Below are 22,000 nucleotides of genomic sequence, written 5' to 3'. Positions count from 1 at the left end.
TCCTGTAGTGGGAGGAAGTTGGCTGAGTGCAGGGGACTGAGAGGAAGCCAGGATGACCAGTGTGGTGTTGGAGAGGGGGTGCTCGCTCTCTAAAACTAATTCAGCTGTCTGGTTTTGAAAACCTGTTTGGACACTCTTACTGCTAGCTGTCCTGTGTAGGTCTGTTTTGGCTCCTTCACATCAGTCTCATCTGAGCCCCCATCATCCAACTCTACCAAGCCACCCACACCACAGGATGGGGCCTCACCTCTCACCTCCCCTTGAGATTCACAGCATGAGAAGCTTGAATATAGCCACAGCACTGTTCTACTCCCCAGCGTCCGAAGAACCCAGGGCTCCCAAAGCATTGTTATTTGTCCAGACGGGACAAGACGGACTGTCCAGATCTTCTCCACTTGCCATCTCAAGTAAAACACTAGGATGCTACAAAACGAAGGCTGGCCTTTCCACCCTTGCTCTGTATCTTAGCTTGCAGACCTCACATTATTTCCATTGCCAGTCTTTTTGGAAAATGAACAGTTGGATGAGCCAGGAGGGAAGGGAGAAGGAGGGAGGGGAAAAAAAGAACACACGAACTCTTTCTTAAGAAATCAGAAGGGCAGTAGGCGGACGAAAGGACTCTGTTTGTTCCTTGCTCTTGGCATGGTGGTCAAGAGCATGGGCTTTGATGGAGCCAGGTGCTCAGCCCAGCTGTGCTGTTTTTTATCCATGTGATTCTAGGCAGAGCTTTCTACTGCTCAGAGTCTGTTTCTTCAACTCCTCAAAAAAAAAAAAAAAAAAAAAAAAAAAGGATGATTATACTTACATTCAAGAGTTGCTTTGAAGATGAACTCAGATAATACAACAGAGCTCTTAGGCACGTGGTAAGTTGTCAGTAAATCGTAGCTGTTATTATTTTATTATCATCAACAAGCATAAAGAAGAGAAAGGTAGACTTTTGTTTATCAGAGCAGAAAACTAAAAAAAAAATTGCTAGAGCTCATAAAAGATGATAGAATAATCTTTTGGGACTGTCAGCATTTTAGACTTCAGACATTGAAATATCAACAGGATGGACCATCTGTCACGGGTGTTGTAGAGAAGATTACCACTTCGAGGGTCCTTCTGTGAGGGATAGTAGAGGAAGGCCATTGTATTAAATCATCAGGGCTTCTCCTTAGCTACCAGATGCTCTGAGTTTGCCGCTCTTCCAAGAGCTTACCACACTCTGATCTTTGGAGATAGCTTGGCATCATTCCTTCTGTCTGTCTGTCTTATGACATAAACCTAAAAGTCCCAGATGTAGTATTTCTTGGGTAGTGGAAGATCCTCTGAGTTTTTATCTGATGCAGTTTTGAACCTCTCTTGATGGTGATGCTGTCCAATTAGAGAGCCAGGTCTTCTGGGACACCTGGCTGGCTCAGTCGGCTGAGCGTCTGACTCTTGATTTCATCTCAGGTCAGTATCTCATGGTTCATGAGTTCAAGCCCTGCATTGGGCTCTGTGTTGACATTGAGAAGCCTGCTTGGGATTCTCTCTCTCCCTCTCTGCCCCTCCCCCACTTTCTCTCTCTCTCTCTCTCTCTCTCTCTCTCTCTCAAAATAAATAAACTTGAAAAAAAATTCTACTGAAAAAACAAGCCAGCTCTTCCTATGCCTAGTGCATTCCTATCAGCATGTTACTGACACGGGAGAACCTGAGCTCTTTGGGCAGATAGATTTGGGTTTGAATCCCTCTAGGCTGGCTGTGTGACCCTGAGTAAGTGGTTTACTCTCTCCGAGCCCCGTTTCCTTATTTATCAGGAAATGATACCCCTGTGTGAGTGCTCTGGTTTGGGGGGAGGTTTAGAGATAATGTCCACATAGTGACTAGCACAATCTCTGAAACAGTGTGTGGACTTTCGGACACAGGAACCAGAAATTATAACAATAAACACAATAATAATAGTTAATATTAATGATATTGCTAGTTATTCAACATATTTTTTAAACTATCAAAAGACTGCTTCATTTGAAGCAGCCACAGAGAAATGAATACCTTGCCCTTGGTTGGGGAGAGAACACTGCAGAGAGATGAGAAAGACTTGATTGGCAGAAGTTTGGGGCTCTCTGTGCGTGTATGTGTGTGTGTGTGTGTGTGTGTGTGTGTGTGTGTGTGTGTGTGTGTGTGTTTACAAAATTGGCAGTCCTAAAAAGAAGTTACAAGAGTAGCTACCCAGGGAGAAACTGATCACAAAGCCGAGTGTAAGCAAGAATTATGCTTTCCTTCTGTGCTACAGGAGTGCCGCACCCTCTGGGGGCTGCTTTTCATTTGTAATCTGAGTAACTCAGTCGAGCTGCTGACAGCCAACCTTGCATTGATTGGGAACTCTGCAGGGGCGCTTAGGCACCAGGGCACCCCGGGACCATCGTTTCTCTTATTAGTCATCACTCTCCATGGTGAGCGTGTGTGTGTGTGTGTGTGTGTGTGTGTGTGTGCGCGCATGCACGCATGTGTGTCCGTGTCATAGTGCTGGGACGATTATTCTCGGCCTTTGTGGGACCTGGTGGAGAGAACTGCAGATAAGAGCTCTGTCCAGACGTAGCCTCTGACAGCAGAAGGCCCTGTCCTTAGGCTGACCCCAGCCCCCTATCAAAGGGCCTGCCTGAGAAAGCTCCATGCTGCCCAGAGACTGTTTTAGTCAACACCTGACGTAGACCACTGACTTTTCTTTCTTAGGCCATTTACTAAAAAGGTCTTATAATTGTAAAGATGCATCTCTTAAAACTCAAGTGTTTTTCTCAAGGAAAAGCCTTTCATTTTAAATATACTGATCAGAAGGATAGGACCTCTGTCTTCCAGTCTCTGGAGGAGGGTAGAATCCTAACTTCGATGACAGCCAGCTGGCAGACACAGCTGGCCTAATCTCATTTATCCTGACCAAGCCTTTGTAAATTTCCTCCTCTCTGACTCGGCTGAGCCCCTGCTCCCCCTAACTCTCCCTTCAGAACACCCAGATCGTTTTTGCACAAATGGAATGGAGTCCCGCTTTTCGCCCTGCTGTCAGTAGTTACTGAGTAAAATAGAAAATAAAATCTGTTTTTACCACTTTAATTATTGTCCACTGTGTTTGTCTTGGCCTTGGAGAGGCTTTCACAGGGCAGAGTGGATGTATTTCTTTGATGTCTGGTCACCGGCAGAGGGTCAAGGGATGTTTCTCTTCTTTCTTTCCTGAACAAGAGACTGCGTCAGGCCATTGTGACAGTGCCTGGATATTAACACAATGGACATAAAATGGGAATGATAATAATACCTGCTTAATGAAGTTGTCCTGAGGCTTAATTAAGTTAATGGAGCTAATTGACCTGGAGAAGCAGAGTATTTCAGACTCCTCACCCTCCCCTGGGATGCACTAAGGCTTCCAGGAATCTTACAGCTCTCAGGCACACAGACCCTTTCTTTTGGGGATGTCAGAGAATGTCCCTGGTGAAGGTGAGAGACATGGTATGGTTATCGAGCACGTAAGTATGTGCCAGGCACTAAGCAAGACCCTCTATCCTTTGTCTCAGGTAGGTCTTCCAACAGAACTTCTGTTTGTAAGGTAAGGAGGGAAAAGCAATTTGGCAGATTGGCCACCAGAATTTATCTCTTTTCCCTCTTCTTAAACCCCATCGGAGAGATAGCAGGAAGGAGGGGAGGAATGAGGGAGGGAGGGAGGAAGGTATTATCTTACAAAGAGCACAGAATAGACCAGGAGAGATTTAGATGGATTCTGGGAGGTGGAAAACAGAAAAGGTGATGAGTGGCATCGAAGAACAGAGACAGTTATAACTGGCATTTTGAGGCACAGAGTACTAGGGAAGGCAGGAATGAGTTGGTACTTAGAAACTGTACATGGAGCTTTGACCCTCCCGATCCCCCTGCCCCTCCCTGACACAGTCAGACAACTCCCTCTCCTCCCACCCCTCACCCCTGCCACACGGAAGTAGAATTTCTATATTGATAAACGAGAAAAGCCCAGGACTCATGGGGTCAACAGGGATAGCAGACAGTTGGAAAGAGAAATGGGAAAACCCTGGGGCCTCTCAGCTCCCTTGTCCTCCTCATCCAGATGCTTGGAGGATTTTTATCTGGAGAAACGGACAGATCCATGAGAAAAGACGTCAAGATACTGAAATCTTGTGGTTCTCCAATGAACAAGCTGACTCACTGCCTCATCGTCTTAGGAGAAGTTTCATCAGCCAACACCATACCCCGCATGCGTGGAACTCACGAAGGGCTTTCTAGAGTCCTCTCTTCAGTCTGATCACCACTCAGTGCAGGAAATCTCCAGGCTGAAAGGGAAAGACCCAAATAAGCAAGAAACAAGGCGAGAACAAGAAAAATGTACAGTATTTAAATAAGGGGAGGTAAATATTAGGAGGATCAGCTAAAGCAGTGGAGAATGGCTGCCCCAGGGAGCAAGATTCAGGAGCGAGGAGGATTGAAACTGCTGAGTTTCATGGTAAGACTTTTAGCACTCTTTGATTTTTCTTTAAATGTGTGTATTTGGCAAATATAAAATTCAATTTTATAATCTTACGGGAAAGAAATGCTTCCCATTGAACAGAGGAGTCAACAGAGGCTCAGAAGGGTAAGGTGACTGGCCCAGTATGACGGCAGGCAAATCATAGAGCCAGATTCGAACCCACAAGTATCTGTCTTAAAACCTCAGGATGTTGCTCCTTCTCCTGAGTGATTCCGTGCTCGCTATGTAAAAATCAGTTAAAGAAAACCAGCCTCTGACAGGTAACATTCCCCTTACGAGCCTTCTGTGAGGTCAGTTCGAGTGAGTCGAGTGTTCAGTAAAGTCTTCAAGTCCCTCATTAAGGGAATGAGACTGGGGGCTCTGGGCTGTTCACTGCATGATTCCAGGCACGATCTCCGTTGTGGCCCAGACGGTTATTGCTGCAACTCAATATGGTGGCCCCCAAGGACTCCCGGAAGACAGCAAAGAATGAGAAATCCATGGCCTTAAAATACATTATTGATGTCTGACTGCATTGGGAACCAGGGAGTTTGGAGGCATCCTTTTAGAGTTTTGTTTTTTTCTTTTTTCTTTTTTTCAAATCTCCTTCCTTTTCCAAAATAAATAAATAAAATGGACTCCATGCCAGAAATCCAAATCTTTGTAAGCGTTTCTGTTTCAAGTGTTAGCAGGAGTTTTCATAGTTTGGGTTGCCCCAAGAAATGCCAACCTCTTATTTTCTCTCCTGCCATTAAAGGCAAGCAATGCAGGGCTTCTAGAAGTTTAACCTCTAAGTTGATCAATGAAGACAGTTGAGGAGGGAGAAAGACCTTGAGAAAGACATACTGTGTCTTGATTCAGGGTCTGACAACTCATATGCATTTGGGACTGATATTGGGGAATCCAAGGATTGGTGGGTTTTCTTTTTAGTGGAAAGCACCCTTATCCAGGTCAATTTGGAATAATAATAGTTCTGTTCATCAAAGGCCATCTCTTCTCAGAGGCCTTCTCTGACTGCCTACCTACCCAACCATGGGATAGGTTAGGTGTTTAGGTTTAGGTTTCTATGGAAGCCCTTCTACTTCCTTTTTAGCATGAGTGGTAGCACGAACTGTGCTTAAATGGAATTGTTGGTTTATTTTTCAACTTACTTTCCTGATTATAACCTTTGCAAGGTTAGGGACTGTGCCTGTCTTGTGCAGTACAGTATTTCCTCACCTGGCACACAGCAGCCTTAATAAATATTTCCTGATAGACCAAAAGAATAGAATATTGTAACTCAACGGTACATTCTCCCCAGACCAGTGTTTTTATTTTTTATTTTTCTGAGTGGTATGCCACCTTCCCATCCTTATTACTTAGAATCGCTGAAATGTGACATTCATGCTTAGCAAAGGTTTGTTTGGTTTTTTTTTGTCCTTAAAAAAGCAATCCTAGACAATGTGTGTGTGTAGAGTGGGGTGACTACACACGTGTGTTAGAATAACTGACGCAATCTCCATCTGGAGAACAATCATCACTCCCTCAGCCACTGCCACTGAACCCTTTTTCTGAATGCCTCTTGTGTGTGTCACCATATCCAGTCTTTCAGCTTTCCAGATCTTAAAAATTCGTTGGGAAATTTCTCTGCTCCATCTGACTTAATCCTTTGTTATAGCAGAGTGTACCAGGACCTCTGTCTTGATATGTCTGTGATCTTGTCCCTTTTCACCAGCCTCAGGCTTCAAGCAGTGAGAAGGGAACTTAATCGTTCTTGTTGGCTGCCATCTTGTTTCTCTCCTCCTCCTCTTTATTTTTCCTAAAATAACTGCAACACTAAGTTGTTAAAGCCTACAACTCATAGCAGAGTTTAGCTAGACAAAAGGCTGATAAGCACTAAGATAGCTGAGATGCCAAAGAAATTTAATAGTACCCTAATATGGCTTATGAATGGAATGGAATGGGTAGTTACGAGCCTCTTACCACATCTCATGGCTGGAGTGAGTCCAACACATAGGATCTAGAAGGGATTTTAGTGGATAGAAGGTCCAACCACCTCATTTTATAGTTGAAAGGTGCACAGAGTGGAAGTGAGTCCTCCCAAGTCAAGTAAATCCCTTTCAGCAATTGAAGAATGAATTTGGTAATGAGAATAATATTTTAAGATATTATTTATTTGTTTTCATCTCCTACCACAAGAATCATGTTCCCAGAGAGCTGTTGTACCATTAGAGCCCCAGGGAAAACAAGAGAAAAAAACCCTTTGGCTCAGAAAAGAGCAGGATAAGATATAAGTGAAATTCTCATAAAATAAGAAGGATAGAAACCCCCCTTTAACCCCTGGCTCAGAATGGGTGAAACTAAGTAAAAGTGGATGTTGGGAGACACATGGATCCTGCCTATTTCTTTTCAGGATCAAGCCTGGAGGGTAGGTTGGGATTTGGGGACTTGACTCCTCCCTAGCTGCCCCAATATTAATATGGAGACTTCTGTATCAAAGTGATACTAATATAATAAGATTGGAAGGGAGAGAGACAGATACAGTGACTGGATTAGCATTCCCAAGTGATGTTAGAGTCCTATGTTGTAAAGTGGACCAAGAAATTTTCCTGTGCATCACCGTGGAAGAGAAAGAGTGTAGAGAAGAGTCTATTATTTGGGAAGTTTCCCAGGGTGAGGAAATTACCCTGCCAGTAGGTGCTACCGTACAGGAATCCTGGAGCTGGGACCTTGAAATCAAGTATATCCAGCCCAATATGGGGTTGAGTCAGAATGTGAGTCCCGACAAAATAAGAAGACAGTCACTGAATTCAGCAGCTTCAGACTTCTCCCTCAGATCCTGATTAGTGATTATCTGGGCACAGTGCATTTCTGCAGAGAGTGGGGAAGCCAGAAGTACGGAAGCACCCAAGGTCGGCCTCTTCCCCTCTCCCCAATGCCCATAATCTATCTCGGGAGTGATCAGGAGAAGAGGAGGGAATTGGGAAGTCAATCTCGTCCAAAAAAAGCGTGTGTTTCATATAAAAATTGTTTACATTATTGAACAGGATCTGGCTTGCTGTATTTGGGCTAAATGTAGAGCCCTCTACTCCGCCATTTACCTACCCATCCACCAAAGGAAGGTGGGAATTCCTACAGAGTGTGATGCTAGTCATAGGAGGTAAATAAAGTACACTTTACATACCTCAGTGTCATGGGAGCATATTGGCCACCCACTTACAGGTTTTCAGTGTCATTGCTGAACTTTCTTACCTGCTTTAATTCAGCCTGGTGCTAACGGCAGGTGCTTACTCATAGGTGCTTACTGGTGAGCCTTATTGGTAGGCCATGGAGATCTTAGGGGTGTTTGGAAAATGAGTAAGTAAAAAAGGGTCATGGATTTAGTCTTTTTGTGAATGATGTTCTATATCCCTTCCATGAATAGTGGGCATGATAGACAATTCAATGAAGCCTTCCTTTCCTAGTTGAAGGACAAGTTCATGTGTCCCTATAATAATGATACCTTTGTTCTTCACAGCCTTAGCAGCTGGAGTGATAGTGTCGTTCTTTAATTAGAGGGAGGAATATAAGAATTATTTAACCCAACCCCTTCATCTCACAGGTGGGAAAAGCAAGGCTTTGTGATATAAGGTGGTTTACCCATGGCTACCAAGAAAGTTAACAGCAGAAGCAAGCCCAGAACTCAACGCATCCTAATTCCTGGTGTTCTAGACTAGTCTGCTCTATATTTTGCAACCTTCTCTGTACATAAGAGATCACACCTAAGGAGAAAACCATCTGGTGTACATGAGTGAAGCAGTTGCCACTGGAGGATAAGAGGATGAACTCTGATGACTTCTGGGAACTTTGGTAACTGTCTCACCTCTGAGACTCAGTTCCAGGACACTTTTCCCTTGAGCTTTGGCACATCCAAAACTTGATACCCCTAGGAGAAGAAGCAGCACAGCCACTGGGACTTGAAAAATTCCAAGAAAACACTGACATGTGGATGGCAGGAATCACAGTGTTCTCTTTCTTCTCTAACAGAATCCGCAGGATGCCAAAAAGACAAATGCATTTTTTCTCCTCCAAATTATTCCTCCTACAAATGCTAAGTATCTCCATCTGGGAGACATTTAACATTTCAAGGAGTACTCGCCACGTATCAACTGTCTCCCCAAAATAACTCCCCTTCTTGCTGTAGGAACTGCCAAGATCCAGCCCAGACAGAAGGGAAACAGTGTGTCTGGGAGGCCTCAAGTTAGAGAGCAAGAACAGCCATCCCCTCACCTGGGACCATCCCCTCTTCTCTCTTCAGAGTGTATTTCGATGACACAGAGTCTGGATGTCATTGCATCCCTCTCCTGAAAGGCTGGGTTTCCAGAAAACATTTCGTCCGTGACATCCCGCCACATGATTGTCTCATGTTTCTTCTGACTCCTTCAGTTCATTCAGATACATACAGGAAGTCACATACATTTCCTGATAGACCGAGTAAGAGTGTGTCTCATGAAAGATGGTGGTGATGGGAATATCTGAGCTCCAAATAAGATCCAAGAACTTGTCTTCACCACTTTCCTTTCTGCTCCGCTTGAATTTGCCAAATCCAGCCATGGGGGAAATGAACACTGCACTGACGTCTCCAGGCCATGGATCCTGCATTTATCCATTGCCCACCTCCTGTTTATTTGTTACCTACAGTGTGGTGGTAGCTAGGAGAGAGCCAAGGAGAGAGGAGACACACAGGCTTGGTCATCACAGCGTGCTGTGTGACTAAGGGGGGAGGTGTATAAAATATGTCCACAAGTGTCACTGCATCTGGGTAGAATGGTACAGGAAATCCTGCTAAAGGACCATAAGAATGGCAAGAAGGCACTGCCAGCCTTTGTGGTATACATGGCACTTGTCCTAACAACTTTAAGGAGGAGGATTAGAATTTCAACATGTGGAGATCAGTTGAGTGAAAGACGTCTCCGGTGCGTGGAAAAGCTTGAGCAGACAATTCAATGTTGTAAAGGAGTCCGGAGCTGGATTTCATTTATTCATTCGCTCCTTCATTCATTCAGTACAAATGACATGTTCTTAGCTCAGAGTACGTTCAGGGCCATAGAGCTAGGACCTGGGCATATGAAGATACATAAAAGATGACCACAAGAGTCTTACCTAGTGGGCGCATCAGAGAAGTGGAGGAGAAAGTGCAGTGTAGGGTGGCAAGAACCATAACCAAACAGAGGTGGGGACTTGCTTCAGGCTTGGGAAGCCAGGAAAGACCTTCTGCAGGGGAAGAAAGCAGATGCCAAAGATGGAACAAGTACTTTCCAAGCAGTGCTTGGCTCTGCAGGCAGACTGGGGGGGGCCACTGCCAGGTGGGTAGGTGGCGAAAGAGTGGAACCTGCTTAAGCTGTTTGCGTTTTCTTAGCACAGGAGTTCCTCCATCCATGCTTCTGTTTATGGTGATGCAGTGGAAACAGCAAGGCTGTTGATTCACACCAACACCGGGAGTCCTGCTGTCAGCCTGTGACGGGTAGGAAGGTCTAGCTCTGAAATGTGCGGCACTGCCGTTGACCACTTGTTCGCCAGTGTTCTCGTCCCATTTTATGCTGTTGATTCTCTTTTCCTCAGCACGTTGGTCTCGGTTGCCAATGACTTCGTTGAGGGCAGGGAGTAAGCCCTTAGAGCCGTTAGCACAGGGCTGAGTCACATAATAGATGCCCATTGTATACCTGATGACCCATTGTCATGGGTGTGTGTGTGTGTGTGTGTGTGGGTGGGTGGGTGTGTGTGTGTGTGGGTGTGTGTGTGGGTGTGATTCCATGGGGGCTGCAATAGGGGATTGTTCTTGTTTTTGACAGACTATAATATTTCTCCAGCTTTTCTTTTCATTGGTGATGCTTTCTTATTATGTGCAATCCTTTGTTCTCTTATGTATGAATGATAGTTTATTGGCTGGGAACAGAATCTTCTGAAAGGAAACATTTTTAGGTAATGTATGTGTTTATAGGTGGTCCGTGTCAGTGACTTGCCACCAGAACACCTGTCATCAGATGGTTAAAAATTTTAAAAAGTATCTATTTTGAGTTTTTTGTAAACTCAGATATTTGTTAAACCCCTGTGTATCATTTAAAGGGGAGGAAGTATTGCTTTATACCAAACATTTAAAAGTATTGTTGATTATTAAAAAGAAAGAAAAGTTAAAACTAAAAAATCTAGTGTCATTGTTAATATGTTGCTATGTTTGTTGCATATCTTTGTATTCTTTTATGCATGTGTATATATGCACTGTGTGCTTTTAAAAATTAGGATTGTAGGGGCACCTGGGTGGCTCAGTCGGTTAAGCATCCGACTCTTGATTTCAGCTCATGTCATGACCTCATGGTTTGTGGGTTTGAGCCCCACATTGGCCTCTGTGCTGGCAGCATGGAGCCTGCTTGGGGTTCTCTCTCTCTCTCTCTCTCTCTCTCTCTCTCTCTCTTTCTCTCTCTCTCTCTGTCTCTCTGTCTCTCTTTCTCCCTTTGCCCCTCCACCACTTGTGCTCGCTCGCTCTCTCTGTCAAAATAAGTAAACATTAAAAAAAGAAAAAACATAAATAAAAATTATGATTGTTGGTTACATCCTGACTTAGAGGATGCATTTTAAAATACTGTAAGTAGCATGTAGACATTAAATCCTTTTATGTGAACATAATTTTTAATGGCTGCACCGTGCACCATGTGAGAATCTAAGTCTTGAGGGGAGAATCGGAATTAATCCAATCCACAAATAAATACGGAATTTCTGCTTTGATAAGGAGATGCTCCAGTAAGAGTACACGATAGGGGATTTGACATGGGGGTCAGGAAAAGCTTCCACATCACAAGAGGGTGATGACTCATTGGAATCTAAATGATAATTCCAAGTGCCCCTAGCGCGCTAGGCAGGGATGGCATAGATATGGCATGAGAAGGGACTCCCAGGAAAGATGACAGTATGTGCAAAGTACTGGCAACAGGGAATGGGGGACCTTTTGGGGACTTCTGTTGTGTAACTGATTTTCACTGCTTACTTGTATGTCTTTACATCACCTCCTGGCCATCTTACTGACCTCTTTCATTTTCCTGTTGTGTTTTCTAGAGCTACACGCATATTGTTTCCCACTCATCCTAAGACCATTCATGATTTCAGCCTTTGCCGGGAGTCAGGCCCCTTGCCTGTGTCTGCTTGTGTAATCCTCACTGTCCTTTATGGGAAGGGTTCAGTGTTCCTCATACACAGGAAACCCACACTTGTACCAGCCAAGGAATTTACCAAAGTGGTGTTCAGTTGCTAGTGAGTGATGCAGCTGGGATCCAGACCCAACCCTAACGTCATTGTGTGTGTGTGCATCCGGCCTGGCATTAAGCTAACCTTTTTATAATTTTTTTGATGATAAATTAAAAAAAATTATATTTGATTCTCAACCCCTGTACTAAGAGTCAAAGCATCAAGCAATTTCTATTTTCTTTTGTTAAATAGGGAATTCTTTTTTTTATTGTGGAAAGAACACTTAACATGAGAGCTACCCTCTTAACAAATTTTTAAGTGTACAATACAGTGATGCCATGTGTAAGCATACTTTTGTACGGCACATTTCCAGAATGTACTCTTCTTGTAAAACTGCAACTTTATATGTACAAGTTGAACAGCTGCTCACTTTTCCCTCCTCCCCGCAGCGCCCGGAAATCAGCATTCTACTGTTGCTCTGAGTGTGACCATTTCAGATGCCTCATGCAGTATTTGACCTTCTGTGGCTGGCTTATTTCACTTAGCAGAATGTCCTCAGCGTTCATGCGTGTTGCTGCATGTGGCAGGATTTTCTTTTTTCTTTAAGGCTGAATAATATTCCACTGCATATGTAAACACCACATTTTCTTGATCCATTCCTGTCAGTGAACATTTAGGTTGTTTCCATATCTTGGCTCTTGGAAATCATTCTGCAGTAACATGAGAGTGCATATATGTTTGAGATCCTGATTTTAGAATTTTTTTTTTTTTGGATAAATACCCAGTAGTGGGATTGCTGGATCATAAGGTAGTTCTGTTTGTGATTTTTTTGAGAAACCTCTGTACGGTTTTCCACTCTGGCTGTACCACTTTATGTTCCCACCACCAGTGTGAAAGGGTTACGGTTTCTCCACGTCCTTGCCAACACTTGCTATCTTTTGCCTCTTTGGTAATTGCCATCTAATGGGTGAGACATGATAGCTCGTTGTTTTATTTATTTATTTATTTATTTATTTATTTATTTAACTTCTATTTTAGAGAGAGAGAGACAGAGAGAGAGAGAGGGAGAGGGAGAGAGGGAGAGAATCATAAGCAGGCTCCATGCTCAGTGTGGAGCCTAACATGGGGCTCGATCCTACGACCCTGGGATCACGACCTCATCCGAAATCAAGAGTCAGATGCTCAACCGACTGAGCCACCCAGGTGCCCCATCTCAGTGTCATTTTAATTTGTAACCTAATATTTTGGAGGGTTTTTTTACTTCTCTTTTTAAATATCTAAACTGTTAAAAAGCAGGGACCTTAATTTTGTCCACGACATTAATGGTTGTGTTTCTGGTGTTTGTAGGTGGGTAAAGAACTGGTTATTGATACCTGGAAGCTGTTCTTTTACAAGGTTAGCAAAGTCTCTATTCCAAGATTTCTGCCTTTTTAAATAAGGCAGAGGTGAATATCAAATTTTGTCAGAAACCTTTTAAGTATTTGATGATGGTCTTTCCTCTTTGACCCACTGATATGATAAATTATGTTAATAGACTTCTAAATATTAATTGACTCCTGACAGTAAATCATCCTTGGTTTCCTGGAGTAAAATCTGCTGGGTCCTGGTGAATTACTCTTCCCAAGCATAGCTGAGTCGGGGTGCTAGTGTTTTATTTTGTGCGTTTATGCCAGTAAGTAAGATTGGACTGAAGCTTCCTCCTTCCCTGTTCGTAGTTGTTAGATCTCAGCAGTAGAGTTATGTCAACCTCACTAAAGAAATTAGGACACATTTTCTCTTTTTATTTCTTCTTGAACAAAACATGGGAGTTACTTATTTTTGAAATGTTGAAGTAGTTAACATTTAGAATAATTCAGGCCAAGTACCTTCTTCAGAGGTGATTTTTATATGACTTGTTCAATTTCTACAAAGTTAGTGTTCTACTCCGATTTCCACAGAGTCAATTTTTTATAATTTGTGTTTTCCTAGAACACCATCAATATTACAATTTTCATATTTATTTGGTATATGATTATGTATTTATTATACATGGCATTATCTTAAAAATTACTAATTTGTAGGATTTTTTAAAAATTCGCATTTCTCCATAGTGTTGAGAGGCTAACTAAAGCACTGGTCAGAAGTCCGTTGTGGACCAAGGTGGCCGGATTTTAATCTCACCTCTGCTGCTTGCCTCTTGGGTGATCTTAGGCTCACCAGTTCTCTGTTGTCTTCCTCACTTTCTTCATTTGTAAAATGAGGGTAACAATAGTACCCTCCTTGTAGCGTTGTTAATAAGAGTTAACCAGAGCCAGGCACAAAACTAATAATGTTAGCTATTATTCTGTTTTCTAATTTTTTAACATTTCTGTTTAAAAACAAAATGGTATTCAGGTTTATATATTCACTATGCAGGTTATAGATTTGTTTCCATACATTACTGGGTTTTAAAAAAAGTCTCCCCTTCATTTCTTTCTTATACTTTTCTTAGTTTTCACTTGCTGCCTTTGAAAAAAATCTCATTGAGGTGCCTTCCTTAGTTCATTTCTTTTCATCCTTTCTTGTTTAATAATAAACTTTCAGGCTAAAATCTTGGACCATCACATTTTTGTATTCTGTGTCTTCTCAGAAAATTTATTTCTAAGTAATCTATAACCAATGTTTTCATTTTTCTCTTTGACCAACATATTATGTAGGAGAGAGTTTTAATTTGTAAAAGCTTGGGCTTTTCTAGTTTTTGTTTGTTCATTTAGATTTTAAAGAATGTTTTCTGTTATATATGCTCAGAAAATAGCAATTTCTATATAATTTTATATACTTTTCAATATATTCACAGAGAATGTGACTTGAACTACCACTTTTTGTTTTGAGTGTGTGTGATCTAATATTATATAAATTTGAGAAACCGTACTAATTGAGCTCTTAAAAGAAGTTTCATTATCTTCTTGGTATAATATTTAAATTTTTTTTACGTTTACTTTTTTTGATAGAGAGAGACAGAGCACAAGTGGGCAAGGGGTAGAGAGAGGAGACACAGAATCCGAAGCAGGCTCCAGGCTCCGAGCTGGCAGCACAGAGCCTGACACAGGGCTCAAACACACAAACAGCAAGATTATGACCTGAGCCAAAGACAGATGCTTAACCGACTGAGCCACCCAGACTCCCCTTCTTGGTGTAATATTTAAAAGTCTTCTCTGGGGCGCCTGGGTGGCGCAGTCGGTTAAGCGTCCGACTTCAGCCAGGTCACGATCTCGCGGTCCTTGAGTTCGAGCCCCGCGTCAGGCTCTGGGCTGATGGCTCGGAGCCTGGAGCCTGTTTCCGATTCTGTGTCTCCCTCTCTCTCTGCCCCTCCCCCGTTCATGCTCTGTCTCTCTCTGTCCCAAAAATAAATAAAAAACGTTGAAAAAAAAATTTAAAAAAAAAAAAAAAAAAAAAGTCTTCTCAATCAATCTCATATTATGAACATCCTGTACATTGTTATTTATTTTGGTCTACTTAACGGGTCAAAAACTCTTGAGAGTTAAAATCTCTCAGCACCAAAGTATATATGTTCTCTGTCCCTTGTATTGCTAGAAATTTAGTTTAAGGTATTTAATGATTTCAATAAGTAAGCATTGTGACTGTTGGTGTGCCTTGTACATTGTGTATTTATCAGTATAAAATAATCTGTTCTATTTAAGATACTTTACTTGAATTCTACAGTGCCTGACAATCATTTTGTAGCTCCCAGGTTAACTTTGGTTTGCAATAGACCGGCACCTCTTTCATATTTTTTTCTATTTAACCCAAATAAGTAATTTTGTTTTTTAGGCCTGGCCAGTGGAAACAGCATAAAGTTGGATTCAGAGTTTTTTGTTTGTTTCAAGTTTTTAAATTCCAGTTAGTTAACTTACAGTGTAATATTAGTTTCAGGAGTAAAATTTAGTGATTCATCACTTACATACAACACCCTGGTCAGCATGACAAGTGCTTTCCTTAATACCCATAGCCCATTTAGCCCATCCCCCCCACCTCCCCTCCAATAACCCTCAGTTTGTTCTGTGTAATTAAGAGTCTGCTTTATGGTTCACCTCTCTTTTTCCCCCTATGTTCATCATTTCATTTATTTTATTTTGCTTTATTTATTTTATTTTATTTTATTTTATTTTTAATATCGATTCAAGTTAGTGAACATATAAGTATAGTATTGGTTTCAGGAATAGAATTTGGTGATACTTCATTTACATATAACACCTGGTGCCCTTCTTAATGCCCATCACCCATTTAGCCCATCCTCCCACCCAACACTCTACCAGCAACCCTCCACTCGTTCTCTGTATTTAACAGTCTCTTATGGTTTGCCTCCCTCTCTGTTTTTTATCTTATTTCATGTTTCCTTCCCCTCTCCTCTGTTCATCTGTTTTGTTTCTTAAATTCCACATATGTGTGAAATCATATATTTGTCTTTCTCTGACTGACTTTTTCGCTTAGCATAATACACTCTAGCTCTATCCATGTTGTTGCAAATGGCAATATTTCATTTTTTGTGATCACCGAGTAATATTCCATTGTGTGTGTGTGTGTGTGTGTGTGTGTGTGTGTGTGTATACACACACACATACACATACCACATCTTCTCTATCCATTCATCTGTCAATGGACATCTAGGTTCTTTCCATAATTTGGCTATTGTCGATAATACTGCTGTTGATAATCACTGGGGTGTGGATATCCCTTTGAGTCACTATTTTTGTATTCTTTGGGTGAATACCTAGGAGTGCATTTGCTGGATCATAGGGTAGTTCTATTTTTAACTTTCTGAGTAACCTCCATACTGTTTTCCAGGGTGGCTACACCAGTTTGCATTCCCACCAGTAGTGCAAGAGGGTTCTCCTTTCTCCACATCCTCAACAACATGTGTTGTTTCCTGTGTTGTTAATTTTAGCCATTCTGACAGGTGTGCGTTGGTATCTCATTGTAGTTTTGATTTGTATTTCCCTGATGGTGAGTGATGTTGAGCATCTTTTGATATGTCTTTTGGCCATCTGGATGTCTTATTTGGAAAAATGTATGTCTTTTGTCCATTTCTTCACTGGATTGTTTGTTTTTTGGGTGTTGAGTTTTCCAGTCTCTGAGTCTCTGACTTTTCGTTGGGGAGCTTAAAAAAATATGCATTCATTGCCATAAACATGTTTGCTTGGGTTTATTTCTATCATTTGTTTTCTTGTTTCCTCAGTTTTATTAACTGTTCCCCATCCATTTTTTTTTAACTATAGGTGGCATAATAATGAAGTAGTTAAAAAGAAACCTGGAACAGGTCCAGCTCTATGACTGACTATGGGCATTGTGTCCCATAACCAGGAGTAGTTTGAGGCATAGAGATTGCCTGGAGTGCACCCAGAAAAGTGTGGTCCCAGTAAAAGTTGCAACATATTGCCATATGAGGATTAGATGAAGAATTAGACTGGGGGAAAAGTTGAAGTGCTGATTGGAGAGTTAGGGGCAGGGAGAGGAGGCAGTGGGGGGCAGAGGGAGGAATGGAGAGATTGGAGTGATTTTGTAGAGCTTCTGGATCAGAATCCTAGGTAATATGTAGGTCTTAGGAAGTCAGAGCTATGAAAAATATTCCAAAATTGGACTCTGTTCCTCCCTACAGTTATGAGTTCACAATCATTAGAGATGTACAAGAAACAACTGGACAACATCAGAATGCACTTTAACTGATTCATATTTTGAGCAGAGGCTGCAACTCATTCATATCTACATCTTTTCAAATTCTGAAGATCTTTAATTACTTGAGAGATAGTGATGTTCATAAGAATTTAGTCTCTTCTAAATTTTTTTTAACATTTATTTATTTTTGAGAGACAGAGGAGTGGGAGAGGGGCAGAGGGAGAGGGAGACAGAGAATCTGAAACAGGCTCCAGGCTCTGCGCTGTCAGCACAGAGCCCAACACTGGGCTTGAACCCACAGACCGTGAGATCATGACCTGAGCTGAAGTCAGACGCTTAATCAACTGAGCCACCCAGGTGCCCCTAATTTAGTCTCTTCTAAATTTGAAGTCTTTTAAGCTTCTTATATTTAGATTTAGATTCTATAGAATAGCTTTCAAAAGAAAGTCCTGTGCCCAGGTATCCTGTGTGGATGGGTGGCTTGTATGAAGGTCTGTATTTATACAAATGTACATAGAGTTCTTCACCCTGGCAAAATATTAGAATTGGCTGGGGTGCTTAAAAAATACGTCTAGTTCTCATTCAGGGTGTTTGATTTCACCTTTCTGGGTTAGATCCTGGAGAGCGTTTTGTTTTGTTTTGTTTTGTTTTGTTAACAATCTCTCCAGGAGATTCTAATCTGCAGTCAAGTTAAGCAACATTGGCACAGAGAATGTTACCATTGATTTTCAGTTGGGCACACATGGCAAACATTTGTGATTTGCCTTTGGCACATCCATTTTTCCATTTTGGGGCCACCATCCCTTACTTTGTTTGGGGAGTCATCACTTCTTTCTTTATATCTCTGCAGATTTGAAGGCATTGACTCTGAATTTGGGTGGAACAGGACTGTCAGACTTCACTCAGCCCCACGTTCCCCAGGACTTTTCAAGAGACGTCCTCATTTCAGCTGGATTTCAACCCAGTAGAAGGCTGGAGAAGTGGAGGCCACCCTGGATCCTAAGAAAAGGTGGCACAGAAAAAGGTAAGGTTGAAAGATGGACAGAAACTAAATCCCGATATGACTTGAGCCGTGAATTCAGCCACTCTGGGGTCATCGTGCTCTCCGTTTCACAGATGAGGAAACTGAGACTAGGTGCGATTTGATTACTTGTCCCCCAGTGTCAAGACAGGATTTGACTCTATAAGGGTAAAATTTCACAAGTTAGAGAATTTCTGCCCTACTACACCATCACGGCTAGTAAACACGTCATGTCCTCTGAGTGAAACTAAATAATTAAGAATTTTGAAACGAGTAGGTCTGGGTTTGAGTCTGTCAAGGAGATTTTATGCTGTTTTGGCAATGCCTGTGTTGTATGGGATAAATACTTATTTCTGTTTCTCGGGATAAGTCACAGGTTTTGTTTGCTTGGGTTTTTGATCACTTTCAACAGACAGAGTACTATTACATAAATGGTAATGAGTGTCTCTGTAATTGTCCTCTTTTGCAGATTTTCTTTGGGTATATTCTTGCTGGTTCCCCAAATGTAAGTGCACAGCAGAGAGTATGGAAGGTAGAGAATGCTTTGAAAAGATGGGGAGAAGAGAGCCAAGAAGCAGTCAAATGTACACCACAGTCTTTTAGGATGGTGTGTTTTATACTTTGTAGAAGAGCTTTCCTGAGCAATCCCAATAGAGTCTTAAAAAAAAAAAAACTGAAACCCTGCCAGATAGATCTAGGTGGGCTGGGGAAACTAGGACATAGTAACACCATGTGCTAATAAACCCTTACTGTATCAGTAAGTGACAGGGATGGGATTTGATTTCCAAATGCAGATGCTTTCTTACACTCCACGCCTGCAAAGCACTTCTAATTCCATCACTGTTCCGCTTTGTTGATAACCAGAGTCATTATGAATTTTAAGACGATCAGAGTTATCTTGAAGGTTATCAAGATTTTCTGTTCTTTGGGTGATGTTTATCAGGCTAACCTTGGAACTGCTCAGAAATGGCAGAGTTGTTCTATGAGACGGGGAGCTATGAATCTGGCCTGAGTATTTCTTGAAAAAGAAAGGAAATCGTTTTTAAAAAACATCACATTCCAAGGAGTTCCCCATCTTTCAGACTCAGAGTATCTAATTCCAATAACAAATCAGATGAGAAGGGATATATTCCTATTCTCTCCCAACAAGCACTTTGGTGGGCTCATCTGCTATTCTATAGTGATATTGTCTAACTGTGATGATCCCAAGCATGGCCTTCGTCAGAGCATTTGTGATTCAAAGTCCAAGAAGCAAGTTGAAGCAGTAACACAAACCAATTTAATTACTCTTGACTAGTCACTTGATCAGCTAGCTTACAAACCAATTTAATTACTCTTGACTAGTCACTTGATCAGCTAGCTAGTCAGTGGGATATCATGGTTAACCAAGGAAGAGGCCAAATTAGACCCAGACCCCAGAGATTGTCTGAATTCCCAGCAGTAAGACTGCTCACCTTTTCTCATCTAATTGCAGCCATCAGTTTAATCCTTAAAGAATTATGTCCAATTGGTTTCCGTCTGTCTGCATTTGTAAATGTCATTCTGCCCAGCATGTGTTGTAAAGATTAGCTGTGCTTCATCGTTTTGTTAGCATGAATCAATAATGTGGGATTCTTGGCTCGCTGAATTTTTAAAGTCATCTGCGAATCAATGTATGCTATTTGTGCAGTACCCCTTATAACATGCTAATTGATATCATTGGATAAAATGCCTCGTTTTGGAAGACAGTTATTGAAAATTTTGAGATTAGCCTTAAGGTTAGCTTACGCTATAGAGGAGACATCCTGGACATGCTGTGTTATGTCATTTTGCTGATTCACACTCATGGAATCCATTCTGGGGGGGGAGGGGTAGAATCAAATTACCAAAATTCTGCACAGGAGCTTGGTCAAAGAAAATGCAAAACAAAGGTCCCTACACAGAATTTTTGTGGTGGGCCCTTAAAAATATCTGCCAGCGGTTCAAAAACGACTCACTCTTGGAAGATGTAGCAATGGTGCTGGAAATTACATCCTATGAAGAAAGCAGGGGGTTATAATGCATTTCCTGGAAATTGCACCATAAAGGAGGTTCATCTTTCTTCAAAGAGGGTGAAAAGCAAGCAGTACTTATGTGGTAATTCCATAGGTTGTTTAATATTTTTTTTTTCCATCTCAGGAAATTCAGTCAGACGACTTGATGCTCTCCCAAGGCCAAACTCTTCCTAACCCTGTAGAAATGGGTGTTGATACTATGTTGTTATTAATCAGTAAAAGATGCCTTATAAAAATATTCCAACTTCACTAGTTATAAAAGACAACAATATAATTTATCAAATTAGCAAATACTGAAAAACTATTAAAGCTGCTGAGGATGGGGTGATTCACTGCTGGGTGGTGTGTAAATTATTGCAATCTTTCTGACAAGCCATTTCACAGAAGTATATGAAGGCTGAAAATGATCTTACCCTTTTAGACCTAATAAATCTAGTTTTAGTGAACATTCAAATTTATAGGCAAACATTTATGCTTAAATATGTTTATGACTGTGTTAATTCAAATAAAAATTGTGGCAGCAATCTAAACATCTAACAAAATGAATGATTGAAATCATTATAGTCTCTCCCTTTGAGAAATTATCCCAAATTCATTTAAATGAGAGTTTGTAAAGAATTTTTAATTTCCTGGAAAAATCTTTAAATGTGATGTTAGATAACCAAACCAAGATATAAAGTCATATGCATGACATCATCTTACCTGTATAAGGAATACATTTTGGGAAAGGTGCTGGAAATTAATATCTTGAGATATTGAGTCATTCATTCTATAAACACATTTGTCAGGGACTACTTTTTCAGACACTGTTCTCGAACCAGAGATTATAGTGATACTAGACAAGTCCCTGCCCTCATGAAACATGAATTTTAGTAGGAGACGTAGGCGCGTGCACACACGCGCGCGCACACACACACACACACACACACACACATCAAGGCACTCTCTGGAAGTGATAGTAGTTATAAAGAAAATATAATATGACAATGTTACTTAATGGTGCCAGCAATGAGGGACACACCAGAGGACTTCAGATTAAACGTCATGAAAGCCTCTGAGGAGGTAATCATTAAGCTGACCTGAAGACAGGGAGGGAGAAATGGGAGAATCTGGTCCAAGAGTGTGCCAGGGAGAGGGATGAATAAGAGCAAAGGCAAGGACAGTTGGGTATGTGCTAGAAATGTAAAGAGGAACCGCTGGAGCTTACTGAGTGAGGGCTCAGGAGGCACAGTCCAAAACAAACAGATCTTGGAAGCTAGAGCAAGGCATTTAAATCTCATGTATATGTGAGGAGAAGTCTTGGAGGCCTTTGAGCCAGGGAGTGACTTAATATGATTTACACTTTTAAGGCACTCCTACAGATGCCTTTGGAAATATAATGTAAAGGTCAAGAGAGGAAATAGAGGAACCAGGTTCCCTTTGTTTCAGCAAACCTACTTCTGATAACTTATCATATGGATATAATTGCGTATACAAAAATACAACATAAAAGGCTACTGCAGTATCATTTGTGATTGCAAACCCTGTCGTCAAAAGATAGGTTACTGGTTAAATACATTCTCTTTTAGCCATATAATGGAACACTAAGCAGCTACATAAAGAATCAGGAAACTTGCTCCAAGTATACATATGGGAAGATCTCTAAAGGTATAG

General features: G+C 41.5%; 1 long non-coding RNA gene across 1 annotated transcript in view; it reads left to right on the top strand.

Annotated features, from left to right (window-relative positions):
- The first annotated feature begins 4,075 nt into the window (after positions 1 to 4,075).
- LOC132689129 (uncharacterized) overlaps positions 4,076 to 22,000 on the top strand; it is a 173,285-nt gene continuing 155,360 nt past the window's right edge. Inside the window, exons 1-2 of the long non-coding RNA XR_009614875.3 lie at positions 4,076 to 4,462; positions 18,144 to 18,317. This is a non-coding gene — a long non-coding RNA (uncharacterized LOC132689129). The remainder of the gene's footprint in view (positions 4,463 to 18,143; positions 18,318 to 22,000) is intronic.

Source organism: Panthera onca, chromosome E3, assembly GCF_046562875.1.
Source record: "Panthera onca isolate mPanOnc1 chromosome E3, mPanOnc1 haplotype 2, whole genome shotgun sequence".
In the NCBI taxonomy this organism is placed as follows: domain Eukaryota; kingdom Metazoa; phylum Chordata; class Mammalia; order Carnivora; family Felidae; genus Panthera; species Panthera onca.
This window is presented reverse-complemented; position numbering and strand designations above follow the sequence as displayed.